Source organism: Pleurodeles waltl, chromosome 1_2, assembly GCF_031143425.1.
Source record: "Pleurodeles waltl isolate 20211129_DDA chromosome 1_2, aPleWal1.hap1.20221129, whole genome shotgun sequence".
Taxonomy (NCBI): Eukaryota; Metazoa; Chordata; class Amphibia; order Caudata; family Salamandridae; genus Pleurodeles; species Pleurodeles waltl.
The window spans coordinates 97,263,779-97,289,925 of NC_090437.1; the positions used below are offsets into that span (position 1 = coordinate 97,263,779).

Below are 26,147 nucleotides of genomic sequence, written 5' to 3' on the forward strand. Positions count from 1 at the left end.
TTAGAGTCAAAACAATGACTCTAACCTGATTAGCTTAATTATTTCCATGCACAACCCCCATGGACATGACTCCTGTTTAAGTAAAGACATAAGTCATGCCCCCCAGTCCAGTGGCCATGCCCAGGGGACTTAAGTCACCTGGGCATGCCCATTGGGCACAGTGCCATGTAGGGGGGCCCAAGTTAGGCCCCCCTATGGCACTTTGCAAAAAAAATAAAAATACTTACCTGGACTGGGTACCCTCCATCCTTAGGTGTCCTCCAGGTGTGGGTGGGTAGGGGTGTCCCTGGGGGCAGGGAAGGGCACCTGTGGGCTGTTTCCATGGTCTGTGACCATGGAAAAAGGCCCACAGGTCCCCTAACGCCTGCCCTGACCCAGGCATTAAGTAATGGTGCTAAGCAGGCTTAACGCCAATTTTTAAGGCCGTCCTCCTCCTGTGCGTGATTTTTGCACGGAAGGATAAATAAGGCGCTAGGGCCTTTGAGTCTTTTTTTGCCCGGGAATACCTTTCTTGCATCTCATTGATGCAAGGTAGTTTTCTGCAGGCAAAAAATGACTTTAACTCCAATATTTTGGCGTTAGACATGTCTAGCATCCAAATATAAATATGGAGTTAAGTTTGAACCAGATTTGCATTAACAAAATTACACAAATCCGGTGCAAACAGAGTATAAATATGCCCCTCAGTTCATCCCAGGCCAGACATAGTAGCAGCAGCCAGAGGAGCTGGGGAGGGCAGCAGATGCTGACCAGGAGGGCTTTGCCATTGCTTGTTTGGCTACACCTTAGTCATTCATCATATCTATTTCATGAGAAGTTTTTTGACTGTGATATATTGGCATGACAACGAATGGGTAAAAACGCATGCAGGCGATCATCGCGGTAATATAAGATGTAGACAACTCAAAAAAATGGCATCCCTTTTAATAGAAAAATGTCACAACAAGGATGGTTTAAGGTGACTGCGCCTTGGAAATATAACACATCCTATTGATAAAGAAACTACAAGCAAATTATTCCTCCGGAAAAAACGGAGATAGTGTTTTGTAAATAAAGACATATGATTTGAATAATATCATCCCTTTGGAGGCACTGCAATGAAGGAGTATGTTTGTTTTTCCACCATCATACCTGTAACAAACCATTTTTTAGAATTAAGAACTTACAAATGGTATAGGCCCTCATTACAACCCTGGCGGTCGGTGATAAAACCGCAAACAGGCTGGCGGTAACTACCGCCAAAGTATGACCATGGCGGTAAGAACTCAGATAGACAGCCACTTTACCACACCGACCGCCAGGGTGGAAACAGGCACCACGGCGGTAGCCACCTAAAACCAGGCGGAAGCCAATGTACTGCCCACCATATTATGAAACAGGAAACCGCCACCTTTTCCGGGGCAGTACCAACGACATCAAAAGCTTAGCAGAAACAGAGCTCAGAAGTCAAATGACTCACCTTTGGAGACACAGGGAACAACCACGCCGGCATGAAGCCCGAGCTGCAAATATTTCCAATAATTTTCTACGTCCTGCTCCACCACGAACACCAACGACGGTGAAGACGACGACGGTGAGTACAGCCGCCTAGCACACGGGGGAGGGCGGAAGAGAGTGACACACACATGCACAACACACCCCCCCACCCCAACACCATACACACATACAGCTGCAGCAATAAAACATATTAACCCCGTACCCCTAAGGAATAATGCAAGGACAACAGGAATGTGTAAAAGTGAGTGTAATAAGATCAACATAGTAGAAATACAAAAATGCAATGTAACTAGTACATACATATGTACAGTTCAAGGGACACTGCCCAGTCCTCATTGTGCATGGGCCACAGAGCCACAGATCAAAGTCCAAGGCCCCACCGGACACCTGCAGCAACACGGAGAGAACACTGCAGGGGCATCAGTTGGAAAATAGGCAGGCACCCCAGGGGGACGGGGACCGGGGGGCACCTCAGCCAGCAGATGGAACAACACCACTGGTTCTGGAGGGGGCAACATGCCCTGTGCCTGATCCTGGGGAGTGCAAGGCCACAGTCTCTCAAGTGGGTGACTTGCCCACATGCTCTGGAGGTGGCAACATGCCCATTGCTCTGTCCTGGTGAGTGCAAGGCCACAGTCTCTCAAGTGGGTGACTTGCCCACATGCTCTGGAGGGTGCAACATGCCCATTGCTCTGTCCTGGGGAGTGCAAGGCCACTGTATCTCAAGTGGGTGACTTGCCCACATGATGTGGAGGGGGCAACATGCCCATTACTCTGTCCTGGGGAGTGCAAGGCTACAGTCTCTCAAGTGGGTGACTTACCCACATGCTCTGGAGGGGGCAACATGCCGATTGCTCTGTCCTGGGGAGTGCAAGGCCACAGTCTCTCAAGTGGGTGACTTGCCCACTGGTTCTGGAGGGGGCATTGTGCCCTGTGCTCTTGATCCTGGGGAGGCTGGGGTTGGTGGGTGTCTTACCCACTGGTTCTGGAGGGGGCACCGTGCCCCGTGCTCTTGATCCTGGGGAGGCTGGGGTTGGTAGGTTTCTTACCCACTGGTTCAGGAGGGGGCATCGTGCCCCGTGCTCTTGATCCTGGGGAAGCTGGGGTTTGTGGGTGTCTTACCCACTGGTTCTGGAAGGGGCATCGTGCCCTGTGCTCTTGTTCCGGGGGAGACTGGTATTGGTGGGTTTCTTACCCACTGGTTCTGGAGGGGGCATTGTGCCCTGTGCTCTTGATCCTGGGGAGGCTGAGGTTGGTGGGTGTCTTGATCCTAGGGAATGCAGGGTCACAGTCTCACAGGTGGGTGTCATACCCACTGGATTTGCTGGGGACAGGCCGCACAGCAGCCCATGGAGACAGGACTACATACCGTCCGCCAGCAGTGACAGCTGCTCAGTGGTGGTAGTGGTGCTACTGCTGCTGGTGGTGGGGGGAAGCTCCAGCCCATCCCCTGCAGCCTCGGATGGCTGCCCACTGGTGGTGCTGGTGCTGCTGCTGGTGGTGGTGGGGGGAAGCTCCAGCTCATCCCCTGCAGCCTCGGATGGCTGCCCACTGGTGGTGGTGGTGGTGCTGCTGCTGCTTGTGGTGGTGGGGGAAGCTCCAGCCGAGCCCCTGCAGCCTCGGACGGCTGCACAACCATGGCTGGTGGTGGGGGCCCTGTCTGAGGCCCTGCACCAGGCCCCTTGTCCTTCCTGCCTGCTGGTGCTGGTGCTGGCTCCTTATCCTTTGTGGCAGCAGCTGGGGCTGGCTCCTTGCCCTTCCTGGCAACAGCTGGGAATGGCTCCTAGCCTTTCCTGGCAGCAGCTGGGGCTGGCTCCTTCAACCTCTGCACAGATGCCCTGGATCCTTTGCCACCACGAGTGGGCGTGGAAACTACTAGGCCCGTGGACTGGTTGGCTGAGGTTCTTGCCTAGGTTTTTGCCACCCTGGCCAGACGGGAAGGACGGGGGGAGGGGTAGGGAAGAGGTCATTGGTGGAGAGGAAAAACTTCTTAGGGACATTGGGGCAGGAAGAGGGAGGAGGTTTGGGAGTGGAGGAAGAGGGAGTGGTTGTAGGTGGTGTATGTCTGCTGTGTTTGGGTGCAGGTACATGGGCTGTGAGGTAGATGGCTGTTGGGTGTCTGAGTGCTTGCGTTTGTGTACCTTGGGAGGGGGGGACAGACACAGTGGGAGAGGACACAGGGGACGTGTGCATGGCTGTTGTGGAGGTGTCTGCCAGAGAGGTGTGTGTTCTGCTGGTGTGGTGGTGATGCTGGTAGTGGATGAGGATGTAGTGCATGCAGGTGTGAGTGTGGACGTGACTGGGAGGGAGGTGGAGGAGGAGGAGGGGGAGAGAGTGGAGGCTGTGGATGTTGTCGTGTCTGCAACTATATGGTGTTTGTGTGAGTGCCTGTGGGATGAAGTGTGGTGCTTGTGTTTGCCTGTGCCACTCTTGGGTGTTGTCTTGAGTCATGCTCGTCTGCCTGTGTGCTTGGGATAGGTTGGGGATGAGGAGAATGGGGTTGGGAAGAGGAAGTTGGAGAGGAAGGGTAGAAAGAGGGACAATTGCTGCCATCAGAGAGGAGGCCAGAGCCTGGTTTGATCTCTTTTGGGCTGCCAAGCCAGTGTGAATGCCCTCCAGGAATGCATTAGTCTGTTGCATCTGGGCTGCCAGTCCCTGGATGGCATTCACAATGGTTGACTGCCCTACAGAGATGGATCTCAGGAAGTCAATAGCCTCCTCACTCAGGGCAGCAGGGCTCACTGGGGAAGGGCCTGAGGTGCCTGGGGCAAAGGAGATACCCACCCTCCTGGGTGAGCGAGAACGGGCAACTTGCTGAGGGGCTGCTGGGAGGGCGGTGCTGGTACGGGGGTGGTGGCTGTACCTGTAGCTGGGGTGGTCACAGAGATGTCTGCCACCACCAGGGAGCTCCCATCGGAGGAGGTATCTGTGTCCAAACTGTCCCCTCCAGCCTCCGCCGTGGTAGCCCCCTGGCCCTCCGTCCCACTGGTACCCTCACCGTCTGTGGACTCTGCCTCCTGGGTCCTGTGGGATGCAGCTCCCTCCGTTGCTGGTGCCTCTCCTCCTCCGCCAGATGATACTAATGCACATAAGGACAGGGTGACAAAACAAAAAGGGGGGGGAGACAAAGGATACACTGGGTCAATGGCTGCACCAACACCACCATTGGCGTACACACCACCTTCACACACAGGGTACAGCCCTACGCAGTATGCATTGCACTACCAGGAAGAATGCTAGCCACCAAGGCATGGGGTGGGGCACACAACGCCAAATGCAGCACACCTCAGCCCCACACAGCCCTGACCAGTTATGGATGCCTACGAGGTAGGTAGCAGGATTATCACTTCAGAACCTTGGCCAACATGGGATCTACTCTGCAATGTCAGGCCTGGCCTAGGGGCACCCACTGATACACATCCCCCAACCGGATACCACCCTGCCATGCGTAAGTTGTAATGATGGGCACTGTACTCACCCCCTTGTGGCTGCCCTGAAGCCCTCAAGCGCCCATCCAGCTCCGGATAGGCCACCGCCAGTATGCGGGCCATCAGGGGGGTCAGGGTTCGACAGGCCTTCCTCGTTGGGAGGCCATCCTCAGCTGGAGTTTCCACCATCTTCCGTGCCCAGCATCTCGGGTCATCCCACCATTTCCAACAGTGGATGCTCCGCCTGCCGCAGACCCCCAGGGTCCGCACGTCCTTGGCGATGGCACGCCGTATACCCTTCTTTTGATGGACGCTGACCTGCAGAGGGAATACACACAGGAAATTATATCAGTCAGACCGTCCTACCTGTTACACTTATGGCCCACTAAACCCCTTCAGATCATCATTTACATACACATGGCCCAGCACACAAGCTGTATGATGCCCAGGGGACATCCACTCACCCCCCTACATGAGGCCTTCACACACACCACTCCATGCATTCATGCCACATGCATCGTACCCACAGTGTACTCACCTGTTGGTCTAGAGGCCCATGCAGCAGTCTGTTCTGGGTTAGTACCCCATCCACCAGTCTCTTCAACTCTGCTGAGGTGAAGGCTGGGGCCCTTTCCCCAGTCACACGGGCCGTGGTAGGTTTCAGACACAGGTCACAGCAGCACATTCAGTGTAGGTCCTCTCCTGTTGAAGGTCATGTAGCAAGTGAGGAATTAGACAGAAAATGGCGGTCACATCCGCGGCGGTGCATACCATCACCACCGACGTACATCACCATTGCCCACTGTACCCCATGGGGCTCAGTGTTAACCAATGAGGAGTTGCACAGCGGTTCCCAACCGCCTCCCGTAACGGCGCACAATGTCAGCGGAATTACCTCACTTCCACCTGTCCCTCCACACAGGACAAGCGGATGCCATTTGTGGGGGGGGGGGTGGGCCCTGGATAATTACTGCGTCACAGTTAAAGTTTGGACATACAGGACAAATCCCACTTACCCATTAGTAATTAACATCATGCTTTGTACTGTTGTGGTTTCAATGGAGGACAGGCACATTATACTCACCTATAGACTTGACAGGGCCACAATCACAGAGCTGTGTGCCCAATTGGAGCCTGACCTGATATCTGCTATCCGTCATCCCACTATGATCCCCCCTCTTGTGCAAGTCCTATCTGTGCTCCACTTCTTGTCAACAGGTCCTTTCCAAGTGAAAGTGGGATTGGCAGCAGGACTGTCACAGCCAATGTTCTCAATAGCGCTGACCAGAGTGTTGTCTGCCCTGATTAAACACATGTGCAGCTACATTGTTTTCTCCCAAGTGGAGGATTTGGCCACAGTGAAGGCTGACTTCTATGCAGTGGGACGTATCCCCAACATTATTGGGGCGATTGATGGAACTCATATTGCATTTGTCCCCCCCAGCAAAATGAACAGGTGTTCAGAAATCGTAAGAGTTTTCACTCCATGAATGTACAGATAGTGTGCTTGGCGGACCAGTACATCTCCCATGTCAATGATAAGTATCCTAGGTCTGTGCATGATGCCTTTGTCCTGAGGAATAGCAGCATCCCAAATGTGATGGCCCAACTACAGAGGCACCGGGTGGGGCTAATAGGTGAGCCCTGGTTCCCACCCAGCATATGTTGGTGTATGGGTATGGTGTGGGTCATATAGGATTGTGTGTGGCTAAATGTTGTCCTTCGATATTTGCAGGCAACTCAGGTTACCCCAACCTCTCATGGCTACTGACCCCTGTGAGGAATGCCAGGACAAGAGCAGAAAAACTTTACAATGAAGCACATGGGCGAACAAGAAGGATAATCGAACGGACCTTTGGCCCCTAAAGGCCAGGTTTCGGTGTCTCCATCTAACTGGTGGATCCCTGTGCTACTCACCCAGGAAAGTCTGCCAGATAATCGTGGTATGCTGCATGTTGCACAACTCTGCCTTGAGATGCCATGTGCCTTTTCTGCAGGAGGAGGAGGCTGGAGATGACCGTGTGGCAGCAGTGGACCCTGTGGACAATGAGGATGAGGAGGCAGAGGATTAGGACGACAGAACGGCAGTGATAGGACAATATTTCCAGTGACACACAGGTAAGATAGTTTTACTTCACATTTCATTGTCATTATTTAGATTATCTTTGGCACTGGCATGCTGTTATTTCCCACTTCTATGCCCACTCACTGTACCATTTGGCAATTCATTTTGCAGATGTTGGTGCCCCACTATCACTCCAGGTGTAATCACTGCTGGAAACTACAGGTCTTTCCTATGTGAACATTACTGTACAGGTTGAATTGCAATGTTTGAACCTGGTTAAACAAATACATACTTAAAAAACTCTTACATACTCCATACTTGTATTTTTTCAAGGGTGTTTATTGAACTGCTAAGAAGAAGAGGGGGAAAGTGCATTGGGATGGGGTGATGATGAAGGAAAGTCCAGGATATTGTTCCAGTCTATTTGTAGCACAGGTGCATTCCCCATGGGGACATAGGAAGGGGAGCAATGGCAGTTCACGGTGGACAGTGTGACAGAGTGGGACACAAGGGTGACAATCAGGAGAGTCTCATTTCCTGGCAAGGGTCTTGGCAATAGTCTCTGGCTTCTGCCTGGATCGCAGGGACCGTTTATGGGTTGATTCTCCTTCTGCAGGGGGAGGGGTGCTGGTGGCCTGTTGGTCCTGTGCCTCCTGTCCCCTAGTGACAGCGGAGGTGGAAAGCAGTTCAGATGTCTGGCTAGTGGCAGGGGCCCGCTGGTGTGACACTGCCTCCCTCATTATATTGGCCATATCTGGCAGCACCCCTGCAATGGAGACCAGGGTGGTGTTGATAGCCTGCAAGTCTGCCCTGATCCCCTGGTACTGTCCCTCCTGCAGCCGCCTATTCTCCTGCACGTTGTCTAGGATCTGGCCCAGCATATCCTGGGAATGTTGGTAGGGTCCCAGGATCTCGGTCAGTGCATCCTAAAGAGTTGGTTCCCTGGTCCTGTCCTCCCAGTGTCCCTGTTGGCCAGTGCCTCTGTCCCCTGAACCGTGTGCCCACTGCCATTGATCCCAGGTCCCTGATTGGCTTGGGTATGAGGTGTGCCCTTGGGTCCCTGTAGTGGTAGACACACTGCTGATTGACGTGTCCCGTGGACAGAGGTATGGGTATACTGGGTGGGTGCTGTGGTGGTGTTTCCAGATGGGGGAGGCTATGTGGTTGTCTGTAAGTGGGCCTGGGTAACCGACTGTCAAGAGGTCCCTGATGGGCCAGGTTGGTCATCCAGATCCAGGTGACCAGAGATGCTGTCATCACTGTGGGCCTCTTCAGTTTGGGGACTGATAGTGCTGGCACCTCCTCTCCAGTGACATTGGCTGGGATACCTGTGGGGATGTAAATGCTGTGTTATTGTTTCTATGTGTGGGATATTGTGCATCGGTGGGTTGCCCTATTTGTTTGTTTGCCCTTGCAGTTTTAACTTGTGTAAGTTGGTATGTAATGGGCTAGCTGATTCTCTCTAGTGTGCATGCTTTGGTAATAGGTGTCCATGCAGGGATGTGAGTGATGTCCATGCTTTGGTGGTACATGCAGGGTTTGCCATTGGGATGGGTGGGGTGTGATGGTGGGGCGTGTGGGACATGATGGAGTGATGGGATTGAGGGTGAGGGTAAGGGTATGTGATGGCATGCAGGTAGGGGGGTGATAATATTATAGAGTTGACTTACCAGAGTCCAGTCCTCCTGCTACTCCGGCCAGGCCCTCAGGATGCATGATTGCCAAGACTTTCTCCTCCCATGTTGTTAGTTGTGGGGGATGAGGTGGGGGTCCATCGCCAGTCCTCTGTACAGCGAGCTGGTGTCTTGCTGCTATGGAACGCTTCTCCGCCATAGCTCCATCTTCCTAGCAATGGATATCTGCTGCACCTGTGCTCCACCCTGAGGCTCTACCACCATGACCCTTAGCTTCTCTTCTGGGAATCTCGGGTGTCTTTGTGGTGCCACTGGTGTTGTGTGAGTTGTGCAGGTGAGGGTGTGTAGGGTGACGTGTTGGGGTGTGTGATGTGGGGTGCCTGGGTGGTGTATAGGTGTAGGTGGTGTGTGGCTTTGGTCTTGTCTGTGGTTGTGGTTGTGGTGTCTGTCTCGTGCCAATGGTTTGTATTTCAGAAGGGGTTGTGGGTATTGCAGGTGTGTGTTTTATAGTGGTGTGGGTGTGTGGGTATGATGTGTGTATGGGTGTCATGTGTGTGTTATACAAAACAACATTACATTGGTTAATTTGAATGTGTGTGTGTATTTTGAGCACGGCCGTATGTACTGCCAGTGGTTTACCGCCATTGAATGTCCGCCGTGGTGATTCGTGGGTCATAATGTGGTGGGTGTAGTTCTGTTGTCGTTACGGCATGGGTTTTGTTACTGTCAGTTTATCACTGACCTTTGGTGTGGCGGATTTGTGTCTGTGGCTGAATAGTGACGGATTGGTGTGTATGTGTGTCATAATATGGTGAACGAATATCTGCGGCGTTATGTTGGCGGCAGTCAGCGTAGCGGTAAGTGGGATTTACCGCCAATATCATAATGAGGGCCACAGTGTTGACAATAAAGAGTAGTGTTGATTACCACCTCATACCTCTAAAAGGAATCTCAGAATGGCCGTCTATAATCACCCAATGCACACTTTACACTTCCTGTGTCTTATGGTTGAAACGATGAGCAAATCTCCACTAATACAAAATACAATCAATTCTTCAATACCAAAAATAGACTAAACCATTATTATGATATGATCGTATTATACACACATTTTGAGATAACATCACATTTAATACCCAAAAGACAAGTACACAACAATCTATCAAATACGTGCTCAGTGACCACACAGTTCCAAGTCATTAGTTACCCTTCCCCCCGCCCTTCCCCTCCCTTATGAACAAAGCGATGTGACAGTCTTGCCTCTGCGTGCACATGGTAAAATCTCACGCAACAGCATGAGGCACGTTATACCTTCAGCATTGTGATGCGGCATCGCCTGCGCCCATTGAGTGCTCCCTGTCACGAGTTCAGCTTTACTCTGATACCACATACAACCTTGCACTTCGTGTTGTGTGAACACTGCGTGTGTGGTACCAAATAACACAGGGCCCCAAGCTGGCCTCTTTTTAAAAATTACTAACAGATAGGCCAAAATGAGATAACTTCTCTTTTCTTTTTAGATGTTAACCTTGTTCCGTGCAGTCAGTGCTTAGTTGGTAAAAAAGATAAGTGCGAAGGCCCTATTGGGAGGCCACCGCAGCTTCCACTACATGTTGTCACTGTCAGCGCTGTAAATGGCAGTGCTTACACTACTCCTAACCATCACACTGCTACGAGTGTGACAACTCATACTGTTTGAAGCCCCTAAAGCTGTAAGAATGGTTTGAGTGGCAGGTATAAGTTGTTTACAATGTATATTAAGTTAGTGAACAACTGTTGTTCTGCTCATCTTTAAATTACAAACAAAAGCACCACCGTGTGGCAGCTTTCAAGTTCCGGTGTTGTCAATTAAATGCGGTGCTGAGATCCTGAAACCACCGGCTCAAATTAAGGACAACGTGCAGCATAGGCTTTTTTGATGTGCTTCCAGAATTCAGTCACTAAGCCAACTATGTTTATGAGGGCACATTGGTACTGCTTTGTAATTGCCTTTTTCTGCTGAGGAATTGTATGTACTCGCTCATGTGCAATCTCTTTATTAGCATTGCATGCATTTAGATTAACCTCTTTGTGCAATAGGGAGGAACGTAACGGCTAATGACTTTTAAGTTTGTCCACATACTCTCTTTGAGGGGCGTCCCTTACACCATGTTGAGAAATAATGAAAAATGTTTCAATTTGGAATGGTGCATGAGTACACACAGTTGTAAAGTTAAGGAAGTGAGAACCTGTATGTAAAGATGAAGGCGAAAAGACGTATTTATGGGTGTAGGCATGATGTAAGTGTGAAAAGAAAATGTCAAATTTTTGTCACATTTATTGTTTCAGCTGACAGCCATACAGTATTTTAAAACAACAAATTAAAAACGTTAATCGAACTGAGCCCATAGGCAAAAAGTGATACACTACATTCCCAGCCTAAATAGAATCACATATTCATTAAAATATATTAAAATACCAATGTAATAAAATAGTAAAAATATACAATCAAATCATATGGTTATATGGAGAAACATGTCCCTTACCAACACTTTAATTACAAGAGAACATTCAAAAGCAGTAATCCTTCCTCAGATTGATATTCTGCACACTGAATATCAGAAGGTGCATATGAATGAAAGGGGTTTTAAATGAGAGCAAAAGATAACAGCGTATTAAGGCCCGAGATATGTGCAAATCCACAGTAGCTATCTGGACAGACTAGAGTCTAGCACAGCGGGGGCTCACTCAGGCGTGAGCAATAATCCTTCCTCACATTAACATTCTGCCACCCACTTAAGGTAAAAGTGCAAGTGCATAGGGATGCAAGGGGTTTCAATTGAGACAAAGGGTAGCAGCATATTACGGCCTCAAAGATGTGCAAATCCGCTGTAGCTATCTTGGTGGCATAGTGCCTAGCTCAGCAGGGAGCTCTCTCAGGCGCAGCCACGTTGCCCAAAGTAAAGACGCTACATAATTGACCACGTAGACATCATCACGCACAGAGCCATAGGTGACTTAGCTTTTCTAGCCCCTAAGTATTTAAAAAGGGGATTGAGCCGTCGCCTCTGTGCAGCATCATATTTGTTGCAAAACAAAATAAAATGGGCTAAATTATCGGACCTTCCAAAACTGCAATCGCATAGATCAAAACTAACATCAAGCATATGGACTCGAATAAGGCAATCCCTAGTAGGCAGAATACCTAATCTAAATTGTATTTACAGTGTTCGCTTCACAAATGGGTACAGCATGTCCAGATATTCTGAGCGAGAGGGGCCATCGATGTTACAGAAGTAATCACTCACAATGGTGCCTGGTTCAGCTCCCAGCAGTTTTTTAACTGCACATGTTTATATTACCGCTCTTAATCAAATCCTTGGTATCCTGCCTATCTCTACCCAGGGCTTCCCACAAGGACACCTTCTGCAGCTCGTTTAGTATTTTCTGCATGGGGAAAAACCATGTGTTGCCGAGACCGATGTCACTGGGAGTGACGTCTTTTAGTGTATTCAGGTAAACCACAGCCTGGGGGTTCCTGACTAATCTAACCCAGTAAAGGATCGGCCTGAGGGCCGCAGTTTCCAATATTTGATTAACATTTAGCTCTGCATATAGCACAGCTAAATGAGTGCCACGTCCAAGGAGGGCTCTTAAGAAATTATTTTCAGCTACTTGAAGTGTTTGTCCATTCTTGTACCCCATATCTCCGCCCCGTACAGAGCAGCTGCCACTGCCCTCTGTATATTTGCGAGACTACACTAATACTTCTAGCTCCAGCATTTTGCCTAAACTTTAAGATTGCAACAGTCATTTGTTTTAATACTAATGTTGCCTTTTGTATATGGCGACCCCAGGGCAGAGTCTCAGAGAAAGGAATTCCTAGCTAATCAAACGGCTTGACAACTCCCAGGGGTACACCTTCAACCGAGGGCATCCGCTTAAAGCTAGGGAAAGGTCTCAAAGCCGTACACTTAGTTTTACTTCCATTAATGGTTAATGACTTCTTACAGCAATAGTCCTCAAACCGTTTTAATAGCCTTTGGGCTGAATTTTCTGGTCTCACCATCAGAACAACGTTGTCTGCATATAATAGAATCAGCACCTTCTGCCCAGCAATAATGGGAACATCCAACTGAACTCCAATAAGAAAACCCACTATGTTATTTAGGAAGATACTGAACAGCAGAGGAGCCAGCACACACCCTTCCCCAACACCTTTTTCAACCGGGAAGGGATCAGGACACTCCCCACCCGGGCCATATCGTACTTTGGCCGCATTGCTGGAGCGCAAAACCCTAATGGCCGTTATTAAAGAGACATCTGCTCCTAGATCTGCCAAGTCTCTCCACAACTTTTCTCTGTCAACTAAGTCAAATGCTAATTTCAAATCAACAAATATCAAGTACAGTGAAGACTTCCTCACAGAGTAAACTTGTGGGAAATCATAAATAAACGGAGTGCCTGGTCAGTAGTCCCTTTATGTGGCCAAAAGCCAGCTTCCACCTCCTTCAAAGATGTTATGGGCATCAGCCCATCCCTGGAGGCGATTGAGCATAACTTTCCCCTGGATTTTACCTGCACTATCCAGGAGGGAAATAGTGTGATATTTGGCTGGGCTAGCTGGATCACCCTTCTTATAAATCGGAACAGTAATAGCTGAGCACCATGAAGGGGGCCAGCACTCCCAGTAGGAGCTGCATTAAACACTTTAGTGAGGATCCTGGGCCACAAGTGGGGTTTCTCTCGATATATATTGTTAGGCACCATATCTGTGCCTTGGTCCTTATGCTTTTCCACTTCAAGAATAGCTATGATGCTAAAATATTAGTTGCACAAGCCACAGCAGAAGCATTCTCTCGGACTGGCCCCAGAACTGGGGAAGCAAGACTATAAAGTGTATTAAAGTAGTGAGTGATCCAAGCAGAAGGCCTGATATAGGTTTCTTAGTACTTATCGAATCCCTCTTCATCCGGGATACCAATTTCCAGAATAGTTTGGAATTTTTTTCATAGGAGGCCTCTCTCAATTCCCCCCAGAGTGCCAATTGAAACAATGACTTCTTGGTTCTCAAAAGGCATTTGTGTTCACCCATATACTTTGGGAATGTCAACTTGCTTAGCAGGCTCCGGTGACACTCTACTAGAACAAAAGTGACAACTCCCTTCATTCTATGACAGTCATCATCATACCAGCTCGCCCTTGCACTCCATTTCCTTTCCATCGACCTGGCGGAATCGGTGCCAACAGGCCTAGACCGAATAGAACTTAGCTTATTAACCATAACGGAACCATACTTAGTCATTATACACTCTAACAGGAGTATTTCTCACTGCTCCATCTTATTCTCTTTCTATTATTAAAAGGAGCAAGCACGTGCCCATAGCTCCTCTCCCTTGAGATAGTAGGAACTTGTCCCCTCAGGCATACTTTCAAGGAGAGTACTGCAGGATCATGGTTGCTCTCCACTCTCCTGACAACAGACAAATTGTGCACTTGGTCCCATCCCCCCATGCTAACTAAAGTAAATTCAATTAATGGCGAGCTTTTCCCATTATTAAAAGTAGTCGTAGCGCTGCTGTCTGAGGGAGTACAGCAATTGATGAAGCATAGCTGACAGTATATCAGGAACTCAGCGAACGTGCTACCCTTCTTGGTAGATTTCAAATTGCCTATCGCCGACTCAGGTCTACTTCGACTATTATCTTCCTTTAAAACCTCACTATTAGACTGGCATTGGACAATTGTGTGTTAAAATCCCGGCATATAATTTCTCCCCTTTGCCCACCCCTACCTGCTTGCAAATGGCCTCATCCTACCTGATACTATCAATGTAAGAAACGAAATTCCCCCAAATCACCCGCACCTTGAGGGACCACCCCGGGGAATGTAAACATTTACAATATCGACCACCTTCCCTTTGGGGACCATTTGCCAAATTCTTACATGCAGCACACTGGGGGACAGTATAGCTGCCCCAGTCACTCAAACCTGCATTTCAGCTTGCTCAACACCCATATAGTGAGCCCACCGAAGAGTGTCCTATTTTAAGGCATGTAGTCTGAAAGTTATAATCTAGGAACCCATGCACACTATCTCCCTCAAGGGCCCACATTTCTTGAAAACAAAATATATTGTGTTGCACAACAAATTTCAACCAATCCTCATCCCCTATTTTACTGTGCAGGTCCTCAATGTTCTATGATAAAACATACAAGTAATTCTCACTTGACAAAGTAAGTCGTGGATGCCCAAGATGGGGGCGGAGCAATAGATACAGAGGGCATGCTTTCCCATATTCAGTCTGAGTTCCATCCAACAGGTTCTCCAGATTTAGCCTCCAATGTTGCTGCAAGCCAAGACCATTCTCAATGGTCTGCATCAGGTACTTTGGGCCCAGCATTAAGGAGCCTAATTGTCCTGGAGTTAGTACTGGCAGTGATACACAGATTTTCATGGGCCACTCCATACATGTTTGAAGGATCACTCTTTAGGGCCCTTTCTACTAAGTTGCAATGGGGGGGGGGGCACGAGTGCTGATGGGGGCTGATTGCAACTGATGTGGCCCTAATGGAGTAATAACTTCTCAGTTAAACCTTGGGCTAAGCAGAACATCAACCCCCATGATATGAAAGTCATCTGAATGATTAAGGATCGGTCTAGCGATAATAGATGATGTGAATAGGCAAGTTCCTATCCTTGGAAGATAGTCATATGGTACCTCAGACTGCTCTAAGTTCTTTATTTAGTATAAATATGTGTTGGGCCATTCAATCTAATTTTGCATCCAGGTCCAAAGTTAAAATTGCCACATATGATAAAGGGAGCAAGCCAAAAAGTTAGTTCCAGTTCCATCTTTCCTCAAATGACTGGGGGCATATACACCACACATTAATATATATTGCTAATTTTTTATCTAGCAACACGCCATCAGCCCCAGGGAGCTGTTCTGGAGATCACACAAGGTAAGGGACCTTACCTAATCTGCCAAGTGTCACTTACTGATGCAACCACAACTGAAGGGTTTACAATCTGCCTTTAAGTGTGTTTACCCACGCTGGTCCGGTGTCATTTCTACCAGTTGCCTTTCCCTCTGAGGATAGGGAGCCAGACTCGCTCCCCATACTAAGCCAACTCCTGGAGGGGCTCGCTAAATCATCCCATATTGTTTTAAGCATGTTGCATGTAGTCCTAAGTATAAAGACTAGATAGCACAGAGACATGGTCCTGTTGCACACCTTCTCAGTTTCAGGTTTATGAAAGCTCGTGGGAGCTTTAGAAGGCCATTTCTGGTGAGGAAAGGATGCCCTCATACAGCAATAAGAAATCATGGGACACATGTGTCTTCTTGCAGTTGCAAACTTTGCAATTCACTAAAACACAGAAGAAAGAATGAAAAAGGACAAAAAAGAAAGAAAACATTAGAAAGAAGGACAAAGCACAAGAGAGCAAGGTAGGGAGAACAGAAAAAAAAGACAAAGAAAGAGAATAAGAAAAGGAAGTGATGAAAGAAAGAAAAACGAATGAAAAAAGGCACGAATGCCAGTACGCGAAAATGAAATGAGGTCAGAAAGAAGAAAATAGAAAGAAAGAAAAAGAAAGAAAGGAAGAAGGAAAGAGTGAATGAAAGAAGAACGGATGGAAAAAAGAAAGAAGGAAAGACAAAAAAATGAAAGTAGGCCAAAAGAGAAAAGAAAGAAAGAAAAGAGAAAGAAAGAAAAGAAGAAAGGAAAAAATATGAAGGATACAATGAAAGAAAGAAAGAAAGAAAGAAAGAAAGAAAGAAAGAAAGAAAGAAAGAAAGAAAGAAAGAAAGAGAAAAAAAGAAAGAAAGAAAGAAAGAAAGAAGAGGATAACAATACAGAATATTTTAAAATGGACACAATCTTGTCTGATGTGAAATAGCAGAAGTCAGAAAAGCAAAACACTCCAAAAAGGATTTTACAACAGCATTGTAAGGAGATGGCATCTGATAAAGGTGAAATGTGCATCAGAAGTGTCTTACTATCACATCAGGCTCCAAACGCAAAGGCAACACTAACGTAATTATAAAGTGCAAACACAAATACTAGCACTGAAGGGAACTAGCTTATGTGTGGATGTGCTCCTTGTGAGAGAGCAAAATGCCAGCACTCAAAGTTAATCTAAACCAGATGCTTAAGTGGGCTGAGTCCCTAGGCCATGCTATATGCTGTAGTGGGTGGAAACGAATAATGAATGATACAAGAACAGTAGGCAACAAAACAGTGTGGTGGGAAAGAGGTTTTGCGCAAAAGGCAATGACCTACTTGTTTAAAACCAACTTATTAGTGACCCTCATTATAGGAACGCTGTGTTGTCTGGGTTGACAGAGAATTCCTCCTTATGGAAGAAGTGGTCTCACACACTTGATTGTGTCATGCTTCATCCTTGACCACCTCTCCCCACCCTGGTAGAACAGTGCCATCAGGGCAGGCTCAACCTCTTAGCTAGCCTTTGAATTAGAGGGCGTTCTTAGATAAAGGTTACTGGAAAGTGGGGGATCCAGATCAGGTAAAAATACCTCACAGACTATTCGTAAATGTGACCTTTAATAATGGTGTCCGTGAATATAGTTAAAAACCTCTATATGGAAGGTATGAGTATAATTACTCAACCCGTCTTATGCAAGCCAACATGTTTCTGCCCTCATTTTAAGCCTATCCTGGTCTGGGGCATTCTTCAGGGCTACAGATCCCTATTTATGAGGGGCTGTACTAACACCTACCTGGCTCGTAGAAAGATATATGTGGGCACACTCAAGTCCTACCTGAGTGAGGAATAATTTTCGGAGCACCCCTAAACTTTATGAGTACAGGCTGCTAGTCTGGGGCAGGACGACGTCCTTTATTGTCACACATTCATCAAAAGGATCATAATACAATTCCACCTAGCTGTAACCGTTCCCAGCCGCTTGTACAAGTGAATTACACGATGATCCTTTAGATGATTTTTTTGATGGACATTTTAATTTAATATGATACAAATAATGCCACCACAGTTAGTCTACATTTAAAATAAATATATAAAATTAATTTACATTAATATTTACTGTAAAGATGTTTTTACTAATTTTTAATTTACAATTATAATTAACATAAAATTGTTTTGTTATTTTTTCAAGTTTGATAACATGTTTGACTTTTTCCTATTCTTTACTATAGGGAAGTCTTAGAGGTGGCCTACCGTATGTCAATATATTTTAATAAAAAATAATGTTACATTATGAAAAAAGCCTGATGCAGGAGATGTTTAGCATCCAGGGGTAAGACAGCACCATACAACAAAGACAGATATGGTGTTATGTTGAGCGTCCCTGCTCAAGACAACTTCAACCAGACCACTTTCAAGAAGGTTTGTAAGGCTGTACGATGCCACAGAATGCATAGCAAGTTGCAGCAGCATTGGATGCGCGTCCAGTAGTCATGAGGGGAGAGAAGAACAGTTGTGATGGGGGAGAAGACCTACTCTGTACAGCCTTAAAGGGGACCAGTATCAAGTGTGTAGAATTTTGAAATACAAACATTTTAGCCTGATCCTCCTGGCTACACTGTCATGCTTGATCATTTAATCAGGTCAGTCTCCATTAGTATACACTTTGTGTAAAATAATCTGCCACAGGTTTGCAGTATAGCTAATTAATAGGTAAGAGTCTTGCAGATCTCGTGGACTAGCCTCCTGAAAGGTACCCAGATGTTGAGGAACTGACGGATGCAGAAATTAGTCAGTTCAAAAGTGCGAGGCGTCTTCCAAGGCAACTGTGTTGTTGTCTAAATCACCCATTGTGAAATTAATTCAGGCCAAAATCCTGTTCAAGAGCCTATGCATTATTTTGCATCCTGCCCCATAGTGGGTATTCGAGAGTCTGTATTGTTTTATAGGTCTAGTCATTCCACACAAAACTGTCTGTTCATCAGCACACCAGCACTCCCTCATATCAGGCCAGAGATGTGCATAAAAAAGCTCTATTTGTAGTGCCTTATCGATCAGTGTCCAGCACATTTTCTAAGTAGAAGGTAAAGTAGCCTTGAGGCAATGCAAAAGATAACGTTCTAGTGTGAAACTTTTGAAGGAAATAGGCAAGTGAGAGAGTTAGTGGGCATGATAGGCCATTTCAATATTAGGGCAGCAGCAGTTCACCAGACATGGTATGGGCCACAATGTTTGTGCGTGAAGTATGGGTCTCTTCTCCCCCATGTTTCATTTAATATATAAATCTATGCATTTTAAATTACAACTATGCACTGTGATCAGCAACATTACCATGAAATAATTACTTCAAATTACCAGCATTGTCGTAACTGTCAGGTCCCTCTACCACATTGAACATTTGAGGTGAGACTAACACAGGAAATCATTTCTGGTCTGTGTCATCAAATAGTTAAGTTGTCATCTGCCATATTTTCCACTTCCTAGTTGACGTTCATTCTGAAATTTGTTAACTCACTTTGGCTTTCATTACAACACTGTGCTGTTGTGGCTGAAGCACCGCCAACAGGCTCTGTTTCCGCCCACTGGCCCTGCGGGGATGTCATTATGGGCACCGCGGGAGTGCGGCCGCATTGGCGGCCGCACAGCGGTTACAACTTGGCGGGCGGCAAGACCCCCTTTTTGTTTTATTCATAAAGCATTACTCTGGTAGTACATCTGGTCACGTTAAGCCCTTCTAGTTCACCCAGTTTATATTGTGACCTAAAAAAATGAAAATTAGTGCATGAGGGACATCACCACTGCTTTGCAGGTACCCATTTAGGCAAGCATGGGCAACATATCTTCAGCATATAGAAATGTCTTAAATCCAGCTGACGTTGCAGTGCCACAGAAATCCAAAAATGGTGAATACCAGCCAACAGAGTATCTAACACCAGAAGAAAGAGAAGGGATAATGGGGATCAACCCTGCCGGTGTTAGCGTGTCTGACCTTAATAGTTACACTTACAAGGGGACGCAAATAGGTGGATGAACCCTTTGACTCGCAATTAAGAGGTTTTTACCATAACTCCAGTACATACAAATCAATAATCAATAACCAATACACACTATCAATGATCAACAACAATCAATAACAGTAATAATCAAAAGAGTCAGTAATTGTCACACACCATGACCTTTCAGTCATTAATAACCACACCTTTTAGTAAAAGTTTGAATATTTATTTCCCTATGTTAACAATGCTAAGGTCATTTACATTAATCTCAATATCAAATGAAACACATACAGAAACAATACTAGCTGTCCAAAGCGGCGGAAGAAACGTAATCTAATCAAAGCTTGAACTACGACACATTCTAAGGTTATGGTGCAAATTAATAACAAAGTCAACTGCGACAAAGTGATTACATACATTCGAGTTCAGCAAAGAAATTCATCAAGCATTTTTCCCTATTAGCACAATTTAATTAGTGAGGATCCTTAACTAACACCAGATTAGCATCAGCATGTTGGGCTTCATGCAAAACAATTTAGTAACACCAATTTGGAAAAAAATCTAACTATGGCCCTATCAAACAGTGCAGTTTGTACATAGAAAGGAACAACAAATATTCATAATAATCAACAGTCTAAATCATAATACATATCCTCAGTGTGGATCAGCAAGCAGAGTCAGTCTTCGTCCTCAGCACATCAGTCGATCAGCAAGGCATCAGGACAGCATCAAAGTTCAGAAAACGCAAAATCTTTAAGCATTAAAGTTAAGCATGTATGTTGTCAAGACGCACAAGAAAATATTGACCTTTCAGCCAGCAAGAGAATGGGCAATGAACCTCTCTTCTCTCAGTGCAGTTTTGTTAAATCAAAATCAGTAAAACTAGTTCCCAAATCCCTATTGGTCAATTAATCGCATGTTCACACTTTGTCCAATAAAACTAAAACTCCAAATCTATGAATTCTACTACAGTATTACTCCGTTCACATATAGTTGATTGGTTGTCCTGCAATGTCCTCATCATCCGGCTTGTCAGGTAACAATATTGTTGCAGATGCTACTCCAGTCAGTATCTCCATTGTTCTCCTCCTGAGAAAGTCAGTCTCACACTCATTACACACAAAATGCTACATTAGCAAAAACAGCATCTTCTAGCAGTCAGTTCTCATGAAAGACTCTCAGTTATGAGCAGATTTAAACAATGCAATGGAAAATCATAGTTTAACTCTCTATGACAGCCATTTATTAAATGTTAAGAAATACAGCTTTGACACGAGGTCTGGCAAGTAGGCCAAGACCTTCACTAAGTTAAGGCCTACAATTAATAAAGCCTAGACATAATGCATAACCTTTAATATGATATATTACTACATTAGTCAAACATATATTCAACATTTCACAGTATTAGACTATTAATAAGTACACTTTGTGAATATTGGCGGCCACTCAACGTAATCACATTTTCAAATGTGTGCATTATTTTTCCTATTATTATTTTCTACACAAAGCCTTTATTCAGAATACATGAACACTCATTAATAATTTTTATTAAAACACCTGTGCTTGCAATCCCTCCTCTGATTACTAAATGTGTCATCACCCTACCACCCACAAATTTTCGCATCAGCTAAAATTCTGTCAATTCGATCCCTTCACACTTCCCTTTTTGAATTTCCCCTGTACATTTTTTCCCTTTTCTTTTCTTTCCTCCTCTGATTATTCTTTGACCTTTTCAATGTAATTGTTTTACATAATTTACACAATCGCCATATTCCAATTGAATATCCCCTACAAGATTTTCAGTAGAATCCCATTCTAAATGTCGCTGAGCCAGTTTCCTACTGAAGCAAAACCTTTGCAATCTTTTCCCAAACACCTGGTTCTTTCAGTTCTTTCAAATCAGCACTTTCATTAGTCAGATTAGTAATTAAGCCTCTAATTTATCTACTGTTATCAGGAATATACGAACAACAATGCCTAGAATTAATCATTCTACAGACTCCAGCATCCTTCACTAAAAGAATTTCTAAAGCAAGACGATTCCGAAGAGTCATAGCTCTATCAGCAGCTAACTCAGTATCTATCAGGGGTCTGCCCCTGAAATATTTGTCAACATGTTATTCACAATAGTAGACAACTCTTGAATCTTTATTGAATTCAGAATGACTCCCACTTAAGGACTCACTGCTCCAAATATATCTCCCACTATACCGGAAGACAGTCCCCTCCTCTGTCTCATATTATGTAATTCAGTCACTTTCGGAAACCTTTTCAAATCATCCATTTGATAAATCTTTGGGAAAACTATCCCCAAATAATATGTCCCATACCATCCACTTGGAAGACGGTAATAAGCATTAAGACCACAGATATCAAAAATTCCAGTAATCGCCGGGTCCTGTCCATTCAACATAAATGTCCATTCACTCTGAATCAAAAACACATGCTTACATATACTCATTCCCACAAATAAAGTGTCAGTGCGTGATTAAGGCATGTATATACAAAGTTTTCCTACATGTTGCACATCTAAAGCTAATTTCCCTTGCGTTTTAATTGGACACCAAGCATAATCATTCCTGTAAGTCCTTCTCTCTAAGCCTTTTTCTAACATCTCCTTCAATGCCTTTTCTCCTGTCATCTGTGTGATCTAAGAAACTTGTCTCTAAAGGTGTAAGCAAGCATGTCAAATTATTCCTGTGCACATAAGCTGTTCCAGACATCAATGTAGGTTCAAAGAAACCTCTAACTATTACTATGTCATTATCCCTAGCTACTCTACTCCAATACCTAATACAGGGACAAACGAAAACACCATGTCATAGTTTGAATAAAAGTACTGAATGTACTCCTGGTTATAAAATCTTGTTAGTAACAGACTACAACTTATTCCATAAGTTAGTGGCAAGCTATGATATGTAACTCCTTCCTCAACTGATGAAGGAATCTGCATACACACATAACAATTCTTTGCATCCATCATCTCAACATACTCACTCAATAAGCGATAGAAGACATGAGAAGAAAGTTCTCCTTGAACATTAGTATCCCCATGCAAATACTTCTCATCTAACCTAAACTTCTCTATTGCTGTTATTGCAGTAGTTATCCCAAAAGCAGAAGTATGGTTGAATGTACTCCCGGTTATAAAATCTTGTTAGTAACAGACTACAACTTATTCTATAAGTTAGTGGCAAGCTATGATATGTAACTCCTTCCTGAACTGATGAAGGAATCTGCATACACACATAACAATTCTTTGCATCCATCATCTCAACATACTCACTCAATAAGCGATAGAAGACATGAGAAGAAAGTTCTCCTTGAACATTAGTATCCCCATGCAAATACTTCTCATCTAACCTAAACTTCTCTATTGCTGTTATTGCAGTAGTTATCCCAAAAGCAGAAGTATGGTTGGCTTCACTCTTATCAAGAACAAACATACCACAATCAATATCACAAATAATCTCCCACACACAATCGCCAAACCAATACTCATATATTTACAGCTCCTAGTATTCCTACCCTGCTGCTAATGCTACTCATGCTCTGTAAAGAATCAGAAAGCGGAAGAAAATGTAGAAAAACTTGGAGCAAAAATCTAAGACAAACAACTCTTCTTTCAGCAGTTATTTACAGCTTTCACTCTCACTTCCAGGATCCCTTGTCAAAATCGGAAAGCAGCTTGTCAAAATCAGGTTTCAAAAGTCAAATCGGGTTATCAATGTCTCTTCCGGTTACTTTCAACAGTCTCTTTTTGTCAAAAATGTTCTCTCAGATTATTTCAACAGTTCAGTTCATCAGCTTCCTTTAAGTGCCAAAATGCTGATCCGGAATGTCTCTATCAAAACAAAAAGACAAAAACTCTTGCTGCCACTCACTTGTAGTTGCATACGCCCATTCAGGACCTGCATACCTCCGACTTGTTATTCTCTTTCTTTTCAACTTTCGATCACCATTCAATTCTCTTTCACTTAGATCTTCTCTCCTTGTTGTATCTAATTCTTCCTCGATTGTTGTCTCAACAACTACATCCTTTTCCCTTTCTATTTGCAACTCCGGCCACTTATCTCCTTTCAGTGGACTTTTTATCAGTGTTCTCTTCAGAGTCAAACTTGAAATTTCCCCTTGTTCTGTGGTGTTTTCTCTTGACAGACCTACAATAGCTTCAGGAGGAGTCAGATCACAGTGGCTTTGATTCACCTCAACTCCTTTCCCCTCTGGGTCTGGCAATTGCTCTGATTGTCTTCCAAGATCGTCTTCTTCTGGGAAAGCCCTCCTCTGACTAGGCTCTCCTGCTGCCTCAATTGAGATAGGCTCTCCGTCACCCTTCTGGGGGTCTTTTCCTTCGTCTCTCACAGGAGTGACTGAACCATCCTCAGCGGGCTCAGATCCGGTCTCAGTTCCCCTTTGTTCTCTTTCTGGCCTTGAGACTTGTTTACTGTTGTTTGTACTCTCAACAACTCTTCTTCCGCATGATCCAGTGGACATGCCACTTTGTTTGTGTGGCTGGCATGAATCAAGTTCGGATTTCCAGCACACTTCACAGCTGTGGTAGTTGTCAGAACTACGTGATAAGGTCCCATCCAAAGAGGCTCCAAACATGTTTTCCTTATGTGTTTCCGGACCACAACCCAGTCTCCAGCTCTCAGACTGTGCCTGGGTCATGGATCGGTGGCAGTGTGGTGGCTTCCACCTGCTGAGAAAAAGAGCGAACCACATCAGCCAGACCTTTGTAGTAGTCCAACACCATATCATCTGTAATGTTGACAAGTGCATTTGCAGGCACTGCTGGCAACCTCATGGCTTGGCCCATAAGGATCTCATGCGGCGACAATCCTGTCTTTCTGTCGGGTGTGTTTCTCATTGTCATCAACACTAAAGGCAATGTGTCAGGCCATTTCAAATTTGTGGACGCACACATCTTTGCAACTCTTGACTTCAAGGTACCATTCATTTGTTCCACCAGTCCTGATGCTTCAGGGCGGTAACTACAATGCAACTTCTGCTCAATGTTCAGTGCTGCACACAATAATTTAATTACTTCATTGTTGAGGTGACTTCCTCTATCTGATTCTAAAGAGATCAGAACCCTGAAATGCGGTATCATTTCCCCAAGCAGTAGTTTCGCTACTGTGAGACTATGATTTCTTCGTGTAGGGTAAGCTTCAATCCAGTGACAAAAAATGCAAGCAATCACCAACACATATCTTAAACCTCCACATACAGGCATCTCAATAAAATCCATCTGCATTCTGCTGAGTGGACCTCCCGCTTTTCCAATGTGGCTCAAATTAACCACTGTCCCATTTCCCGCGTTTAGTTGTTGGCAAATGACCCAACGACAGCAAACTGCTTAAGTAATCTGTCTACACCTTGGGTTGAACCAATCATGTTTGAATAACCAAATCATTGCATCCCTCCCAATATGTGCTTGGCCATGATAGTACCTAGCCATCTGAGACAACAGACTATTTGGCAAAACCAATTGACCCTCTTCTGAAACCCACAATTCATCTTGTCTTTGCACACATTTCATTTTGCTCCATGAATGTTTTTCCTCTCTGTCAGCATTATTTTGCAACATTTTCAATTCCTCTAAGGTGTCAATTACTTTCAATGCATAGCGTGGAAATGTTTCATCTTCTTCAGATAACAGTTCTCACTTGTCTTTGAATGATATGCAGTTCAATGCGCAGAACCTTTGTGACTTGATCCGCATATCCATTTCCCAATGATACAAAGTCCTGCGACTTCAGATGTGCACTGCATTTCACCACAACAATCTTTTCAGGCATTTGAATAGCAAGTAACAATTCTTTAATCCTTTCACCATTTCTCACTGGTGAACCAGAAGAAGTCATGAAACCTCTCTGTGGCTATAACTGGCCAAAATCATGGACTAGTCCAAATCCATACTGGCTATCCGTATAGATTGTGACTTTCAGCTGAGCAGAAACATGGCACGCTCTTGTAAGGGTTGCCAGTTCTGCTACTTGGGCAGAATACACTCCTCGAATCCAAGAAGCTTCCAGAATACCAGGAATTGTGCACACAGCATATCCTGCTCTCAGTGTCCCTGCATTGTCTCTCAGACAAGAACCATCAACAAAGATAATTTGGTAATTTTCTTCCAATCGGGTGTCTCTAATGTCAGGTCTTGGTTTTGTGCACAAATCAGTTACTTCAAGACAATCATGCTCAACATCTTCCATCTTTTCAATTTCAAAATTTTCAATTGGAAGTAAGGTTGCCGGGTTCAGCACTGTACAACTTTTTAATGACACATTTGGTGACCCTAGAATATTCGTTTCATATCTAGTTAACCTCACACCAGTCAAATATTGGGTTTTCGTCCTTGTAAGTAGAATCTCAATAGGGTGAGGGACCATTACAGTCAGGGGATGTCCCACCTTTTAAGTAGAATCAGAATAGAGTGAGGGACCATTACAGTCAGGGCATGTCCCATCACAATGGCTTCACACTGTGTAAGGCTTTGACCAACTGCTGCAAAAGCACACAATAAACCTGGTAAGGCTGCTAAAACTGTGTCCAGAGGAGCTGACAAATATGCTACTGGGCGATTTATGCCTCC

The 26,147-nt window shown here is 45.3% G+C and overlaps 1 protein-coding gene across 1 annotated transcript in view; it reads left to right on the top strand.

Annotated features, from left to right (window-relative positions):
• LOC138297135 (neuronal acetylcholine receptor subunit alpha-7-like) overlaps positions 1–26,147 on the top strand; it is a 2,137,462-nt gene that overhangs the window by 1,871,422 nt on the left and 239,893 nt on the right. The window lies entirely within an intron of this gene.